Source organism: Anas platyrhynchos, chromosome 30, assembly GCF_047663525.1.
Source record: "Anas platyrhynchos isolate ZD024472 breed Pekin duck chromosome 30, IASCAAS_PekinDuck_T2T, whole genome shotgun sequence".
In the NCBI taxonomy this organism is placed as follows: Eukaryota; Metazoa; Chordata; class Aves; order Anseriformes; family Anatidae; genus Anas; species Anas platyrhynchos.
This window is the reverse complement of record NC_092616.1, coordinates 5274960-5290583: the sequence shown is the minus strand read 5'-3', so window position 1 is coordinate 5290583 and position 15624 is coordinate 5274960. Positions and strand designations below refer to the sequence as shown.

The 15624-nt window shown below is 50.6% G+C and overlaps 1 protein-coding gene and 1 pseudogene across 1 annotated transcript in view; both read right to left on the bottom strand.

Moving 5' to 3' along the window:
* Window positions 1–15624, bottom strand: part of LOC119712973 (uncharacterized) — a 672213-nt gene that overhangs the window by 132310 nt on the left and 524279 nt on the right. The window lies entirely within an intron of this gene.
* On the bottom strand, window positions 4584–5516 carry LOC113842011 (olfactory receptor 14C36-like; annotated as a pseudogene).

Below are 15624 nucleotides of genomic sequence, written 5' to 3'. Positions count from 1 at the left end.
CTAAAAATAGCGAAGGACATTCAGTTGTGGCCTAACATGAAGAAGGATGTAGACCACTGGTGAAGGAACTGTCTTTTTGTGCCATCACCAATGTGGATTTACAAACACTATGTGAGGAATGTTTTAACAATTCCAATTTGTGTCCATAAATTTGTGTCCATAAATTCGTGTCCATAAAGAATAATTCTGTTTGAATCCTGTCTGCCTCTGGGCCCTGCACTGGCAATTTAGTTCTTGAACCACAGATGCAGTGTGTCCCAGTCTCCCCCTCATTCCAGTCAATTTATCACGTCTTCAGAAAACACTCCTTAAATTTATGAACCTGTTTGCTTTTGTTATTCCTGACTTCTAGTTCTAACAGTTACAGGTTTTTTTTTTCTGTCTTCTTTGAGATTGATTTAACACTGCTATAGCTGTTATATAGATGACTGTGAATAGGTGGGAAAGAATGTTTTAATTGCTTGTGAGTCGTCAACCTGTTTGGGAGTTTCAGAACAACTGATAATAACTGGTGACTGCTGGTGACTGTTATGAGATACTATGTGGATCCTTGGTATCTGGCCAGGGGGGCCAAGAGATTAAGAGGAAGAAAAAAGAAGCTGAAGGACGGTTGGGAGACAAGACCTGTAGAGAGTGTTCCATAAACTTGGAATAGTGCCGAGTGAGTACAAAGGGTGAGAGGAAGACTACGAGCCTTCAGCATGAAAGACCCCTAGAGACCCCCAGAGGAGACTGATGCGCATGCTCCAGTAGGAGGAACTGGACCCCGGAAGCTAACTATAATAATCTATTTTTTTTAGAAGTAGTAATGAATATGTATTAGTCTAGGTGCATAAAAATCAGCTGCTTGATGTAACTGGTGTGCGTCCTGGTGGAGCGGAGACTCCCGGTGCACCCAGCGCTGTTTGCTTACCTCTATTCCTTTATATTCTTTTAATAAATCCTATTTTTCATTTAATCCTAATTTGAATCCTGAGCCATTTATAACAACTACAACACCTAAAGGCAGTATGTCCTATGGCTCAGTCATCACACAGGACAGGGGGAGGGGGACACATTTGGGTGTGGACGGTGGGGCCCAGCAGAGACAAGGAGGCAAGGCAGTGGGGTGGGGGAAGCCAGGTGAAGCAGCCCAAAGGGTGGTGCTGCTTGTGAGGACACGGTTGTGCCAGTAGGCTGAGTGTGCAGCAGCTGTGCGCAGGGGAGGAGGGGAGGCCAGAAAGCGCATGCCAAGAGCTCTCCTGCCAGCAGAGCCACGGCCGTGGCCGAGGCCAAGGGCAGAAGCAGGCCCAGGGCAGGGGGCTGCAAGGGCCATGCTGAGTTCCCTGCCCCTACAGCAAGCCGCACTGGCCCTCAGCAGATGTGCTGGCTGGCATGCACTGGGAGGTCCTGGACTGCATCAAAGAGCAGCAAGGAGGGCACTGGAGAAGGCTGGGGCGAGGTGGGTGGCAGAGCCCCATGCAGGGGCTGGCTGGGGGTCCCCTCTGCTGCAGTCAGCGCACAGAGCATGGCAGGAAGAGGGCAGGCAGGGCTTGTGGCCACGGGGAAGAGCCTGGCCCTGGGTGCTCCATGACCGCCTTGCAGGTCCTGGTAGTCTGCGGTGAGGGACGAATGCCCTGGGCCCCCTTCCTGCTTTTCCCAGGGCAGCAAGGGCCCAGAGCAGCCTCCTCTCCCCTGCCCCTGCAGCTCTGGGCTCCATTCGTGCAGCCCTGGCTCTGCAGCACCAAGCCCTGCTGGGAGCCCTCCCATGCATGCTGCCACCGCTCCCTGATGCTGCTGTTGCCCTCTGCCAAGCACTGCCAAGTCCAGCCCAGACCCTGCCCACCTCTCCCCAGCTCCCTGCCCTCTCCCCAGCCCAGCCCGGCCCAGCAGCCCAGGGCAGTGCCCTCCACAGGCTGCTGCAGGGCTCTGGGCACAGCCACCACAGCCCCAGCCCCTCGCAAGGCACCACAGCTGTTGGGACAAAGGTGGCTCTGGGCCTCCCCAGCAGCCCCTGGGCTGGGGCCAGCCAAGGCTCAGGAGATGAAGGTCCGTGAAGCTGCAGGAGCCCTGCTCTCTTGCCTGGGAGATCCCCAGCACAGAGTGCCTGTGCCCCGCAGGGCCAGCCCTGCTCCCCAGGCCAGCACAAGAGGCCTGGCCCAGGCATAGAGCACCCTGCCCCGAACAGGGGCCTGCAGAAAAAGCTTTCTCCTTTATGCCTCTGGTTATGCCCAGAAATGCTGCGCTGCTCTTCCCCAGGGCCATTCCTGCTCCCAGAGAGCCTTTCCCAGGGCAGTGTGTCCGTGCTGGCCTGTCCTGCTGTTGCTGCTTCCCTCCCCGTGCACCCCACTGAGCTCCGAGCTGGTGGTGTTGCTCTGTAAAGCCATGGGGCTGTGATGCCCTGGGACCCCCAGGGGATTCTCTGGTGCCCATGCTGTTCAGGGTGGGCAGCAGACCCAAGTCAGTGGGGCTCTCTGCTACTGAGCCCCTTTCCATCTGCCCTGGTGTCTCAGCAGCACAGGGCAGTGCTTGGCAGGGCCGTGGGGTATCTCTAAGTGATAAAAGGGCAGGCAAGTGGTGTACTAGATCCAGCTCAGGAGCTTTCAAAGAAGTTGTCCTGAACCACAGTTGACTCTTTGGTGCCTTTGCCTGCTGGCTCCTCACAACCCCTGCAGGCATGGCAGAGCCCTCCTTAACCCATCGGCTCTTCAGGGTCATCTTTTCCTTTGGGATGCTTTATAAATGTCTTTATAAATGATTTGGATGTAGGACTAGAAGGTCTTTTGAGCACATTTGCCGACAACACCAAACTTGGAGGAGCTGAGGACTCTGATTAGGGTGGGAAGGCCTTGCACACAGATCTGGACAGATTGGAGAGCTGGGCGATCACCAACCACATTAAGTTTAACAAAGGCAAGTGCCAGGTCCTGCACCTGGAAGAGGGCAACCCTGCTATACATACAGACTGGGTGATGAGACGCTGGAGAGCAGCCCTGCAGAGAGGGATCTAGGGGTTGTGGTTGACAGCAAGCTGAATATAAGCCAGCATTGTGCCCTTGCAGCCAGGAGGGCCAACCATATCTTGGGGTGCATCAAGCATGGCATTGCTAGTTGGTCAAGGGAGGTGATTGTCCCGCTCTACTCTGCACTGGTCCGTCCTCTCCTCAAGTACTGTGTGAAGTTCTGGGTACAACAAGGACATTAAACTGTTGGAGGGTGTCCTGAGGAGGGCGACAAAGATGGTGAAGACCCTAGAGGGGAAAACGTATGAAGAGCGGCTGAGGACACTGGGCCTGTTCAGCCTGGAGAAGAGGAGGCTGAGGGGGGACCTCATCGCGGTCTACAACTTCCTCGCGAGGGGGAGTGGAGAGGCAGGTGCTGGTCTATTCTCTGTAAACACTGTGGGAATGGTGTTAAGCTGAGGCAGGGAAAGTTTAGGCTGGACATCAAGAAGAGGTTCTTCACTGAGAGAGTGGTTGCACATTGGAACAGGCTCCCCAGGGACGTAGTCACTGCACCAAGCCTGTCTGAATTTAAAAAGTATTTGGATTGTGCACTTAGTCACACGGTCTAAACCTTTGGGCAGACCTGTGCGGTGCCAGGAGTTGGACTTGATGATCCTTGTGGGTAACTTCCAACTTGGGAGATTCTATGATTCTATGATTCTATGATTCTATGCTGTACCTTGTATCATCACTCACTAGATGAGGAACAACTCTCTACCAACCCATACTCGCACACTGTCCCTGGAGATCAACTGACATCTCCTGGCACATCCACATTCCTCTCCAAGATGCCATTTGCAATCAGCCCCAGCACAAGTGGGACAGTCCCAAGCAGATAAGTCAAAGGCCAGTTATTGTTTGCTGGGCCATAGGCAAGCAAGAAGGCAGCTCCCAGTCCAGGCCTTGGTCGTTCACTGATGACTCTGGAGCTCTGATCCATTGTGAGGACCAGAAAAGCAAGAGGTCTGTTCAGGAAGCAGCTCCTTGGGTGTGTTCCTGAAACCAGGTTTGCAAGAGGTGTTCAGAGATATTGCAGAGAGGCCACTGCAGACATAACAGGACTGTCACCAAGGTACATGAAATCTGAGGGCTAACACAAATACAGGAGTACAAGAGAACAACGTAGAAGCCTAAGGAGAGTAGATGTGAAAAGACCAGGTCCTGCTGCTGGCCATGGCCATGGCTCCAGGGAAGCAGCAGCCCTGACCTGAAGGTAGCAGAGAGGCAGAGCCCAGCAGGCAGTGAGGGGCAGCCCCAAGGGCCACCAGGGCTGCTCCTCCATGTGGAAGGTGGGGTCTTGATCCTGAGCCCCTCCTGCGTACTGGGGCTGCTCCCCCAGCTCCAGAGGAGATGGGAAGGGACGGAAGCTGAGACCAATGCATTTCTGCTGGATTCTTTACTGTCTTTATCTGAACGGGAAGCCCAGTTCCATAAGTACATGACATACTTGGTTCAAAAATAAATAGAACACAGGATACTAAGAATAGCATTTCTGAATGAAAATCACAAGGTTCAGAAAATAGTACAAAAGTAAGACTGCTCTAACACATATTCCGAAAAAAAAATTGAGTTAGGACTGTTCAGACTTTGGGTCCGTTATTAATGGTGAAGAAACATATATCCAAAGAGTTTCCTCAATGCATCCTTGAGCTCCTTGTTTCTCATGCTGTAGATGAGGGGATTCATAGCTGCAGGAACCACCGAGTACAGAACTGCCACAACCAGGTTCAGGGATGGGGAGGAGATGGAGGGGGGCTTCAGGTAGGCAAACATGCCAGTACTGATAAATAGGGAGACAACTGCAAGGTGAGGGAGGCACGTGGAAAAGACTTTGTGCTGGCTCTGCTCAGAGGGGATCTTCAGCACGGCCCTGAAAATCTGCAGATAGGACAGCACAATGAAAACAAAACAGCCAAATGCTAAACAGATACTAACTACAATGAGCCCAACCTCCCTGAGGAACGACTCTGAGCAGGACAGCTTGAGGATTTGAGGAAGCTCACAGAAGAACTGATCAAGCTCATTACCTCGGCAGAGGGGCAGGGAAAATGTATTAACTGTGTGCAGGACAGCATCAAGAAAGCCACTGCCCCAGGCAGCTGCTGCCATCTTGGCACAAGCTCTGCTGCCCAGGAGGGTCCCGTAGTGCAGGGGCTTGCAGATGGCAATGTAGCGGTCATAGGCCATGACTGTAAGAACAGAATATTCAGCTGCTATAAAGAAGAGAAAGAAAAAGACCTGTGCAGCACATCCTGCATAAGAGATGGCCCTGGTGTCCCAGAGGGCATTGGCCGTAGCTTTGGGCACAGTGGTGGAAATGGATCACAGGTTGAGGAGGGCAAGGTTGAGGAGGAAAAAGTACATGGGGGTGTGGAGGCGGTGGTCGCAGGCTACGGTGGTGAGGATGAGGCCGTTGCCCAGGAGGGCAGCCAGGTAGATGCCCAGGAAGAGCACGAAGTGCAGGAGCCGCAGCTCCCGTGTGTCTGCAAATGGCAGCAGGAGGAACTCACTCACAGAGCTGATGTTCGGCATTTTCTGAATTTCAGTGTCATCTCTGAAGAGGGGAAAGTAGAACAAAGTTAGACGAGACTTCTCTCAGGATAACCTACTGCAAGTCTTAAGAGCACCCCCAAAAAGAGCCTCTTTCTTTGCAGGACAGCCTTTCTGCTGGTCTCTTGATTAAGCTGCAGCAGGTGCTGTCTGAGAGTGGCATTGGGAGCAGGGGCTGCTGTGGGCTCCAGAGGAGTCCTTCCCGCTGTGCCGCAGGAGGGAAGCAGGAACATGGGGGAAACTGAGGTGCCGTCCACTTGTCACATCCATGAGCTTTGCAGTGTTGTTGCAAACAACTCATCTCAATGCAGAGCAGAGCTGCAGGGATTTTTTTTTTCTTTTGTTTTCTTTTTTCAATTACCCTTTTCACGCTTAGGAGAGAACTTGAACTCCCTGACATTTCCTCTACACTCCTGGTGAAATCCTATGGGTGCCAGGAGGCAAACAGACTGTCCCTTGGTGAAGACCGAGCAGTGCAGCTCTGCCCATCAGACCAGTTCTCAGTTGTCCTCAGTTGTCCTTTGCCACACCTCTGAGCTGCAAGACCATCCTGCTCAGGTGTTTCCGTGAGAAGAAACTGGATATGGCTGCCAAGGAAGGAAAGAGACAGCAAGGCAGACGGAGCTTGGGAGCTTCTCCTCATCTAGGCTCTGCCTGCTATGCTGGCCATGCCTGCCACATAGCCCCTGCATGGGCTGAGGAGGCCATGGAGGGGCTGCTCCAGGGGAAGGCATCTGCACTGCAGGGCATGGCTGCAAGGTGCCCGAATCCCTCACTGCCATGGTGTTTCTGCCAACAGCTGCTTCTGGCCACCTGCGCCTCTCTCTGCTGCCTGCAGCTGTCCCTGCTGGGAGCTGCTGCTCTGTGCCTGCCTCTTCTTTGCCCCTGCCCGTGCTCACAGACCCCATCCCACAGGGCTGTGCTCAGCACTGCCCTGCAGCACCCTGCCACCAGCAGGGCATGGCCAAGGGGCACCTCCATGGCTGCAGGAGCTACGGGGCAGCTGACAGAGAGCCCGGCATGGCCAGCCAGGGCAGGGTGTTCTGGCCTGAAAGGGGGCACCTGGGTTAGGGCACTCCAAGGGGCTTCTGCCAGACTTCCTCACCCTGCAGTGTAATCCAGCAGGACTCTCAAAGCCTACTGCATTGCCCACTGCCCTCCCAGAAACATGACCCAGAAGGAGACCCTTTCAGGAGCTGCAGCTGCATGGCTCTGCAGCCAGAGACTTACCTTGTCAAGAGCTGTGCAGATTTCTCCTCCAGTCAGCTCTCAGCATTCTCCCACTCTCAACTGCCTCCAACCCCTCTCTCCTTCTCTCCTCTGTGAGTGCCACCTGTGATTAGAGCCCCCAGCCCTGCTGCGCTGTGCAGAGGAGCTGCTCCTGGGCAGAGCTGTCTCTCTCCATCATGGGTCTTTTTGAAATGTGTTTCCTCTGTCCCAGGAGCCCAGCCCAGCTAAACAGCAGAGGCCCAGCCCAAGCACTGTAATCACCCCTCTGGTGGCTTTTGTGATGAGACCTCAAAATGAAGGCACTGAGAGAAAATTGAAGAAATCTCTCCAAGTCCAAGTCAGGCGAAGGTTTCTTGGAGTGTCCTCCTGAGAGCCAGCACTGACACAGCCTCCCTTGGAGCTCATTAGAAGAGAACATTGGAGGCAGTGAGGACAAGTAGACAAAGGCAATATGAAGGTGATACTGATCTGTAGGAAACCTGGATGTATTTCACCAAGCACAAGGGCTGAGCCTTGACCCCCGGCCCCTGGAAGGGAGATCCTTTCCCTTCACACATTGCTCAGGGCTCTTCCTGGGGCAGTGGGAGATGGGGATGTGCATGGACAAGTGCAGGATAATTGTATGACCCCTGCCTCGTTCATAGGTGGGCGAGGATTCAATCAGGCTCTGGTGCTTTAGTGATTAGCTGTCTCCTCATAGGCCTCAGTGGCAGAGACAACAGCCCTAGCCATGGACACAAATATCTCATAAGACAGCTCTTTATGAAGCCAGCCTGGTTCCCGGTGATCAGGCACCATTGCCCTGTGGCATCCATCGTGGTGGCCAGGCCCTCCTCCTCCTGGGCACTGCTCACTCAGCAGGGTCCCAGTCTGCCCTGATGTATAGGGTTATTCTTCTGTTGCAGGACTAAGTTCTTCTTTTTGTAAATGTCAAGAGTTTTCTTACTGTGGTCAGCAGAAATAGGGAAATGATTGTTGCTCTGTACTCGGCCCTGGTGAGGCCACACCTTGAGTACTGTGTTCAGCTCTGGGGCCCCCAGCACAAGAAGGGCACAGATCTATTAGAATGAGTCCAGAGGAGGGCCATGAGGATGAGCAGTGGGCTGGAACACCTCTCATCTGAAGACAGGTTGGGGGTTGTTCAGCCTGGAGAAGAGAAGGCTCTGGGGAGACCTTACAGTGGCCTTCTAGTCTCCTTTCCTGGGTACTTCCCAGGAAAGCTGGGGAGGGACTCTTCATCAGAGAGTAGTGATGGGACTAGGGGTAATGGTTTTAAACTGAAAGAGGGTAAATGCAAATTAGAAGTTCTTTATTCAGAGGGTGGTGAGGAACAGGCTGCCCAGAGAAGCTGTAGGGATGCTCTATCCCTGGAGGTGCTCAGGGCCAGGTTAGATGGAGCTTTTAGCAACCTGGTCTAGTGGAAGGTGTCTCTGACCATGTCAGGAGAGTTGGAATTATGTCATCTTTAAGGTGCTTTCATACCCAAACTATTGTGTGATTCTGTAAATATGAAACACAGCACCATACCAGCTACTAGGAAAAACAAACAAAAACAAACAAACAAAAAACTATCTTAGTCAAAACTAGGACAATAGCTACCCCTCATTCCGTACCATGTCTGTTATGCTCAGGTCAGACACTTCCCAATTAATCACCATCGATTTTCCTATCTCTTGATATGCACACAAAAATATCATGCCCTTAGTCTATTAGTGTCTATAACATTAACATTTAACAACAACAACAACGATACTACTAATAATAATTATTGTAATTCCTTTTGTGTCCTAATAAACTGCCTTATCTCAACCCACGATCTTTTGCATTTTTGTTTCCTCTCAGTTCTCTCCTCCATCCCACTGGATGAATATCACTGGAGTGTTGAGCTTCCTGCAAGGTCAAACCACAGCAAATCTTTTTGGTGCCTTTTGTGGAGCACAAAGGTTGAGACAACAGATCTGACCACAGTGTTTTAAAAGTAAATTGTTATAAGCATTAGATCACTTTAAAAGTTGCTGATTACAATGTTGATTTTTTGATCTCAGGTCTGTTGTGCTTGTTTTCAGAATTGTGTTGTATAGCACATTACTAACTGTCTTCCATGTCAGGCTGTTTATCGGTTCTGGGGGCTGGTTTAAGGTAATACTTTTGCTTTATTGGATAACACCGACATAGGATAAATTTATTGCCACCTCCATATCTTCATCTCTTAGAAACTATTAATAATTACACTCTTTTACACTCTTTTGTCATGTGTTGTCATGTCAGAGGTTTCATCTTTGCCCAATTAATCCTTCAGGACTGCTTTCAGTTTTCTACACAGAGGGGGCCACTGCCTCCCTGATGCCCGGGGGAACATAAAGCCTGCATGGGAGCTTGGAAGAAGTTACCCTGGGTCCATAGCAGCCATTCTAGATCCAAAAGTTATAGGCAGAAAGTGCACTTTTGAGGTGTTGCAGAGCTGCTGGGCACATTGTGCAGGGTGCTCCTACAGACCTTGGTGTCTTTCTCCAGGCTGGCTTAGGAGCTGTTTCTTTCTCAGACATGGACTAGCCAGCAGAGGTGAGACAGATACTCTAAATTCATGAAAGCCATCAGAAAACTGCCCCTAAGAAGATGGCTGATATCAGGAAGTCAGGAAAACCTGGCCAGGAGAGATGAGAGATTTGGGGGAGGGAGGAGGAGCTTGGATAGCAGAAGATAACAACTTGGAAGAGGTAAGAATTATGATTTTAAAGAGTGTTGCCTTCAGGGGGCAGTGGCGACCTGGTTCAGGAACGGCACGGCGGCCAACCCCAGGCCGCTCGGTCCATCAGCTCACAGACACCAATGTGGTGGATGGCAAATGGCGTTTATTGTCGAGTCACATGGGCTTATATACCCGAGGCCCATAGCGTCACTTCCGCTTGCTTACATCACAGGCCACACGCTACTGTCCATCAAGGGAGGGGCTCCACCTTTCCGTACAGCACGACATCTTCCGGCCGCCAGACCCTAACTACCCACAAAGAGGTTGAGGTAATGTTGATCCTGACTTAATGCTGACTTAAAGCAGTCATGTGAGGCCCTTAGCCTATTTTAATCTGTAACATTAATCCCTAAACATAAATGCTGCTCTACACCCTGAGAGGAATACCCTACTCTAATGTTTGATCACAATATCCCTTGAAGCCAAACTTAGTTCATAGCCACTTTCCATTATGCTTACATTCTTGCTCGCCTTGATGCCTGCCCTTAACACTAGCATTAAAGCGCTCTATTTAACCCTCGTCTTCTTGCAGACCTAAACAAAACCCTATACTGCAGAGCTTGACCATACCCTAACCACAGACCTGACACCACCAGCAGAACACTAAACCTTTGCTTCATCTCTAATCCAGAAAGGTGAGCTCTAGTCCTTAATGCCATAAATGAACAACTAACACCCAAAGCCCCCATTTCTGTGCATTAACTTCCTCACATTCAATCCTTCTCCTAAGCCTTAACTTTAGGCCCTTGGGGCAGGGCAGGAACCGTGAGGCTGCTGTGCAGTCACATGGCATTCAAAGATGAATGTGAGGGGCCATGGATCTGATCAACTCACAAGGAGGAGATGGGTGGGAATGCACTGATGAGCTCAGCTCTGCCTCAGGATCTCCTGCCCTAGCAGGAGCAATGTGACTGTGAGGTCACTTCTGTCCCTGCAGTTGATAGGGCAGCAGCAGAAACGTGTCAAAGAAAGGGGCTGTGAGGTCACTTCTGCCTGAACTAGCTGACAGGTCACCTTTGACTTAGATCTGGGGTCTGTACTTTTTGGCTGACATCTGGCAGTGGCCTTCCTAGGCCAGCAGAAGGCACCTGGTTGGCATGCTGACTGTAGCATCTGCACTGCCTACGTACCCAGGGGGACCCAGACAGAAAGAATGCAAATTGCTTGCAGAAGAGATAAAGGATAATAAGAAGGGTTTTTTAAAGTACGTAAACTGTAAAAGGAAGACAAGGGTTAATGTGTATTCCTTGCTGAATGAGGCGGGTGTCCTGGTAATGGGAGATACCGAGAAGGTGGAGATACTGAATGCTTTCTTTGCTTCAGTCTTTGCTTCAAGGACTCCCCCATGGGACTCCTCAACCCTGAAGGAAGGAGAAAGGGTTTGGGAAATGGAGGGCTGCCCCCTGTTTGATGAGAGAGTGGTTCAGGAGCATCAGAGTGGGCTCAACACACACAAATCTATGGATCCCAGTGGGATGCATCCATGTGTGCTAAGGGAGTTGGCAGAGGTGATCGCCGAACCGCTCTCTATCATCTTTGAAAGGTCCTGGAGAACAGGAGAGGTGCCTGAAGACTGGAGGATAGCCAATGTCACTCCGGTCTTCAAGAAGGGCAGGAAGGAGGATTCAGGAAACTACAGGCCAGTCAGTCTCACCTCTGTCCCTGGAAAGGTATTGGAGCACCTTGTTCTGGATGCCATCTCCAAGCAATTGGAAGAGAAGAAGATTATGAGGGGTAGTCAGCACGAATTCACCAAGGGGAAGTCGTGCTCAACCAACCTTGTTGCCTTCTATGATGGCATCACCAGCTGCGTAAATGGGGGGAGAGCAGTGGATGTCATCTACCTTGACTTTAGCAAGGCTTTCGATACCGTCTTCCATGACATCCTGCTAGCAAAGCTGAGAAAGTGTAGAATAGAGGAGTGGACAGGAAGGTGGGTTGAGAACTGGCTGACTGGCTGAGCTCTGTGGGGATAGGACAAGGGGCAATGGTCAAAAAATGGAACACAGGAAGTTCCACACCAACATGCGAAAGAACTTCACGGTGAGAGTGATGGATCACTGGAACAGGCTGCCCAGGGAGGTTGTGGAGTCTCCTTCTATGGAGATATTCAAGGCCTGTCTGGAGACCTATCTGGGCAGCCTGCTCGAAGGAACCAGCTTTGGGAGGGGGGTTGGACCCAACAATCTCTCAAGGTCCCTTCCAACCCCTACAAGTCTGTGATTCTGTGAAATATCTGAGAGGAGAGTTTCAAAAGGATGGAACCAGACTCAGTTCTGTCCAGCGACAGCATGAGAGGTAATGGGCAGAAACTGAAGCACAGGAAATTCCGGCTGAATGAGGGGGCACACTTCTCCCCTCTGCCCCCCCTTCCTCCCCCAATCCCCTCTGCTTGTCCTCTGTAATGTGAAAACTCAGTAGAGATAAGTATAGCAAGTTGAAACGGCCAATTAAGAGAAGCCAGGTAGATAGTTTCACAAATTTACTGTGTGTAAAACAATGGTGATTCAAGCCAGAGGTGTGCTGGCTTTGTGAAAGGTTGCCAAGCACCTGACTCTGCAGAGTTATATAATTAATGATTTCCTTAAAAGACTTTTGTGTACTTTCTGTCTCCATGTGCTATTGTCTCGGCACACAAACATACAGATAACACCTGCAGCCCATGGGTCCCGTGGCAGAGCAGATCTCCATGTGGCAGCCTGTGGAGGAGCCCCCGCAGGAGCAGGCCCTGGGCCAGAGCTGCAGCCCATGGAGAAGAGCCCATGGAGGTGCATGGGATCAGGGGGAAGCTGCCATCCGTGGGGGACCCATGTTGGAGCAGTTTGCTCCTGATGGATGGACCCTGTTTTACGGACCAATACTGGAGCAGCTCTTGAAGAGCTTCTGGCTGTGGGAAGCCCACTCAGGATCAGTTCAAGAAGGATGGCATTCCATGGGATGGAACCCACGCTGGAGCAGGGGCAGAGAGTGACCCTGAAGGAGCGGTGGAGATGAAGCATCATGGACTAACCACAGCCCCAATTCCCCTGAACTACTTGTGGGGTAGAAGTAGGAGATGGTAGATGTTGGGGGAAGGTGGTTTTACTTTGCTTGTAGCTCCTCACTATTCTAGTCTTCTGGTGATAGCAACAAATTATATTAATCACCCTGTGCTCATTTATTTTTGCCCATGAAAATAATTGTTGACTGTGACAATACAGGGGGTTACAGTTGGACAAGATGATCTTGGAGGTCTTTTCCAACCTTAGTGATGCTATGACTCTATGATTTTGTTACACTTGGTGGCTGATCTCCTGATCTTACTAGGAGAACAAACCCTGAGCTCTTTTCATCACATTTTCTCCCCCTTTTCCTTTGAGAAGGAGGAATTAAGAGACAAGTTGTAAAGGGGTTCAGCTGCTTAGCAGAGTAAAACCACCACTGCAGGAACATGGGAGGGGTTCAGCACCAGAGTAGAACCACCAGAGCAGGGATATGGGAAGGGTTCAGCACCAGAGCTGTGGCCATCCAAGGATGGCATCTCAGCACCCAGGACATGATCTGATATCTCCCAGGGAAATCTGGCCCTGGATTGTCCCCCTTTATGAGGACATGCAGAACAGTGACTGAAGAAGCCTTAGGGCTCAGGGCAGCCCTAGCATCAGAACCTAGGAGTCCTGGCTCCCCCATTGTCCCCTGAGCCCAGCGGGACCCTCAGGAAGGGCTCTCACAGCAGCCACCAACTCTGTCCAGAGACACAGCCCCCAGCCCAGCCTAGGACTTGCAGCTTTGGACAGCTGACAGGAGGTAGAGGAGGGTGGATATCTTTTTAGTTCACTTTTTGTTTCTCACTGCTCCAGTCTGTTAGTAAGGTTAGTAAATATATTATCTTAATCTCCCTACACAGTCTGCTTATACCATGACTGCAACTGATGAGTCATCTCCCCTTCCCTTAACTCAACCCAGCAGCCCTTTCCAACTCTATTTTCTTCATCTGTACCTTTCAGGAGCAGGGGTGAAAGGGTGGTGTGGTGGAGTTCATCTGCCCATCAGTGTGAAACCACCGCAATGCTCAGACCTATTGCTGACACCAGCTTTGAAAGAAGAGGCAGGATTTCAGGCAGTGCATTGGAGAGATGCTGTTTTACTAAGCAGATGCTAAAGGAGAGTCGAAGTTGACATGCAGGGAGGGAAAAACTGTGCAGAGTAAACAGAGCAGATTAATACTTCAGGAGATGCTGGATAAATAAGTTTTCTTGTTTTTTTTTTGTTTGTTTGTTTGTTTGTTTGTTTTTTTTTCATAAGAAAGTAATAAATGGAAAGGAAACTGAGGATAAAGATAAAAATAACAATACTCTTAATGACACAAGGAGCAGGCCTTCAAATGACCCAGAAAGTCATTTGTTGAGAAAGAGGGGAAGTTTATCACCATTCAGAAATATCCATGAAATTCTTTTCCTAATAGCACCCTTGAGCTCCTTGTTTCTCATGCTGTAGATGAGGGGATTGAGTGCTGGGGGCACTACTGAGTACAGAACTGCTACCACGAGATTTAAGGTTGGGGAGGATAGGGAAAGGGACTTCAGGTAGGCAAAAAAGCCAGTGCTGACAAAGAGGGAGACCACAAACAGGTGAGGGAGGCACGTGGAGAAGGCTTTGTGCCGTCCCTGCTCTGAGGGCATTCTCAACACAACACTGAAAATCTGCACATAGGAAAAAAGAATGAAAACAAAACAGCCAGATGCAAAACAAATACCAACCATAAGTACCCAAATTTCCCTGAGGTAGGAATCTGAGCGGGAGAGCTTGAGGATCTGGGGGATTTCACAGAAGAACTGGTCCACGGCATTGCCTTGGCAGAGGGGAAGTGAAAATGTACTGGCCGTGTACAGTACAGCATTGAGAAAGCCACTGCCCCAGGCAGCTGCTGCCATCTGGGCACAAGCTCTGCTGCTCAGGGGGGTCCCGTATTGCAGGGGTTTGCAGATGGCAATGTAGCGGTCGTAGGACATGACAGTGAGAAGAGAATGCTCTGCTGATATCAAGAAGATGAACAAAAAGAACTGTCCAGCACATCCTGCACAGGAGATGGTCCTGGTGTCCCAGAGGGAATTGGCCATGGCTTTGGGGACAGTGGTGGAGATGCAGCCCAGGTCGAGGAGGGCAAGGTTGAGGAGGAAGAAGTACATGGGGGTGTGGAGGCGGTGGTCGCAGGCTACGGCAGTGAGGATGAGGCCATTGCCCAGGAGGGCAGCCAGGTAGATGCCCAATCTACCAAATTGGCAAATTGGCAAATCTTGGACATAGCGATCACAAATTAGTAGAGGTTTTGATAGGTAAGGAGCAGGGTTAGCAGTATTGCCTCCCTGTATTTCTGAAGGGTTGCCTTTGGCTTGTTAAGGAGACTGATTGGCAGATTCCCTCGGGAGGCAGTCCAGAAGGGCAAAGGAGTCCAGGAAGGCTGGACACACTTCAAGAACGAAATCCTAAAGGCACAGGAAAAGGTCATCCCCGTGTGCTGAAAGATGAGCCAGCAGAGGAGATGGTCCTGGCTGAACAGAGAGCTTTGGCTGAATCTCAGTAAGAAAAAGAGAGTTTATGACCTTTGGAAGGAGGAGCAGGACACTCAGGAGGATTAACTACAAAGATGTTGTGAGGTTGTGCAGGGAGAAAATTCGATGGGCCAAAGCCCAACTGGAACTCAGTCTGGCCATAAAGGAGAATGAAAAATGATTTTCTAAATGACTTAGCAATAAAAGGAGGACTAAAGAGAATCTCCATCCATAATCAACTCAAGGGTATTGGAGGAGCTAGCAGAAGTACTTACCAAGACATTTTCAGTAATTTATCAGCAGGCCTAGCTGTCAAGGGAGGTCCCAGTCAATTGTCAGCTAGTGAATGTGATGCCCATCTACAGCAAAGGCCAGAAGGAGGACCCAGGGAACTACAGGCCTGTCACTCTGACTTTGGTGCCAGGGAAGGTTATGGTGCAGATTATCCTGAGTGCCATCATACGACACATACAGGATAACCAGGTGATCAGGCCCAGTCAGCATGGCATGAAAGGCAGGTCCTGCTTAACAAACCTGTTCTCCTATGGAAAGGTGATGTATTTAGTGGATGAGGGAGAGG